The sequence below is a fragment of the Echinops telfairi genome, unplaced genomic scaffold (assembly GCF_000313985.2).
Source record: "Echinops telfairi isolate 266 unplaced genomic scaffold, ASM31398v2 ScPeMD7_3533;HRSCAF=4204_0, whole genome shotgun sequence".
NCBI classification, from domain to species: Eukaryota; Metazoa; Chordata; class Mammalia; order Afrosoricida; family Tenrecidae; genus Echinops; species Echinops telfairi.
The window spans coordinates 31112714-31114825 of NW_022107431.1; the positions used below are offsets into that span (position 1 = coordinate 31112714).

General features: G+C 49.4%; 1 pseudogene; it reads right to left on the reverse strand.

Annotated features, from left to right (window-relative positions):
* The window catches only part of LOC101639840, a 10662-nt pseudogene extending 9494 nt beyond the window's left edge, over positions 1-1168 (reverse strand).
* Between the last annotated feature and the right edge of the window lie 944 nt (positions 1169-2112).

The following is a 2112-nucleotide window of genomic DNA, read 5'->3' on the forward strand; positions in this document are numbered from 1 at the left end:
CACTACGTGCCCAAATGGACCGGGTGACGGTGAAGGTTTTGGACAGTGATGGTGTACCCTGGAAGTAAGACGAACCCACTGCCATGAACCCATTGATTATAGCGACTCCCAATATGGTTTCTGAGACTGTAAATCTTTACAGAAGCTAATCCGAGGGAGAAAGATGAGGCTGTAAAGAGCCTCAAAATCGTAGGGGCACTTCCACTCTGTCCTACAGGGTCCATATGAATTGGTGTCTACCTGAAGGTGGTGAGTGAGCGGATAACTTCATCAGACCCATGGGAAACCAAAAGGACATTTTACTATGTCCTGTGGGGTCTCTATGAGTCTGAACTGACTCAATGGCAGTGAGTTTGATTTGGTTTTGGGTTCTATGAGTCCAGAAAGTTCCTTTCTCCTCTCAGTGTCTCCCACCTCTTCATAGCTCTGACCTGAAACCTTTTTCTTTCCCACAGATCCCAGGGTGTGCTGTATGTTGCTGTTGTCATGGGTGGAGTAGAGCCATAGGATGGAGCACTGCTGCCCCACAGTGTCCTACGCTGTCATCTTTTTTTTTTCAAGAGCAAGACAACATAGATATTTATTCAATAGCAACTTTAGAAGCAATGCCTCCATAGTTTGATAGGATGTACTTCCCCATCTTCTACTTTAGTCCTTCCCACACATTAGCCCTTTGTAGACCACCGCTTGAAAGAGGAGAAGATCATCCTAGGTATATTTATACACCACCTTTGAACGAACCGGACATTTGTAAAAATGGGATAGCAGAGTTTCACGGTAGCCCACAAGGAAGTAAAACTCGTGGCCAGGCAGTTGTCTTAGTACCAGGGCACAGATTTCCACCTGGTTAGCCCGGCGCTTTATGGCAACCTGGTCAGCCAGGCAGTCTGGGAAAGTTCCCAGCTTGAACTTCCGAAGGAAGACATCCTCCACTGTTCAGCCCGCAGTGTGGTCGTCCCCATCCAGCCACCCTTTGCGGTGGGCGATGTAGTGCGGGCGTGTGCCTCCTCGTAGGTCCCTGGCTTGTCCCCTTTGCCACACGGACTCTGGCCGCCCGGTTCTTCTTCGCGCGGGCGGAGGAAGTGTGCAGCGCTCGCCGGGTGCTCAGCAGCTCAGTTCCCTGCCAGGACCCGCAGCCCGAAGGCCGGCTGCACACCGGCGCCGCCATCGTCGCCGCGCGCAGCTCCCCGGCTAGCTCGGCCTAGCTGTCATCTTTATGGACACAGATCTCTGCTGTGCCGCTGTGGCTTCTTATGTGTGTGTCCAAGTGATTTATTCGTGCAGCCACCCCGCAAATCAAGATAGCAAACATTTCTCTCACCTCAGAAGGCTCCTCGGGAGTCTTCTTCCAGTTACTCTGTCGTTCGGTGCCCGTTCATAGCCACCCGAAACAAAAGAGAAGCAGAGTCCAGCCCTGCACATCCTCCCAATTGTCATGTTTGGGCCCTTTGTTTAAGCCGGGGTCCATCTATCTCATCGAGGGCCTACCTCTTTTCCACTTACTCTACTGTACTCATGGCAGTTAGTGTGTTTTGCTGTAGTTTGTTTTGTTGTGTAAGATGAATTTGAAGGAGATACCTAAACTGGGAAGGTACACAAAGGAGCTTTATAGATTTATAGCCTCAGATGGCTATGACTTGGAATTAGTAGACTAAGTCAATAGTGACAAATTGGTTAACTATTTCAACTTACTGCTGTGAATGTTTTCAGGAAGTTCCTTTGATTATGTAAAACCGAAAACTAAACGTAAGGCTGGTGAGTCAAACTCCACGCCTGGCAGCCCTGCAGGGAAGGGCAGAACTGCTGCCACCGAGCAGTGCTCAAGGCTGTACATCTCTGCAGGAGTCGAAAGCCTCTTCCTTCTCCACAGCAGCCAGTGGCTGATGGAGTTGAACTGCTAACCTTGTGGTTACCACTCCAACACGTATCCCACAATGCCACCAGAGATCCTCTAGGCCAGGGGTTCTCAGCCTGTGGGTCACGACCCCTTCGGGAGTTGAATGACTCTTTCACAGGGTTCACCTAAGACCATCGGAAAACACATAAATATGTCACAATATATAATTGCATATTGTTTTATGATCAATCACTATGCTTTAACTATGTTTAACT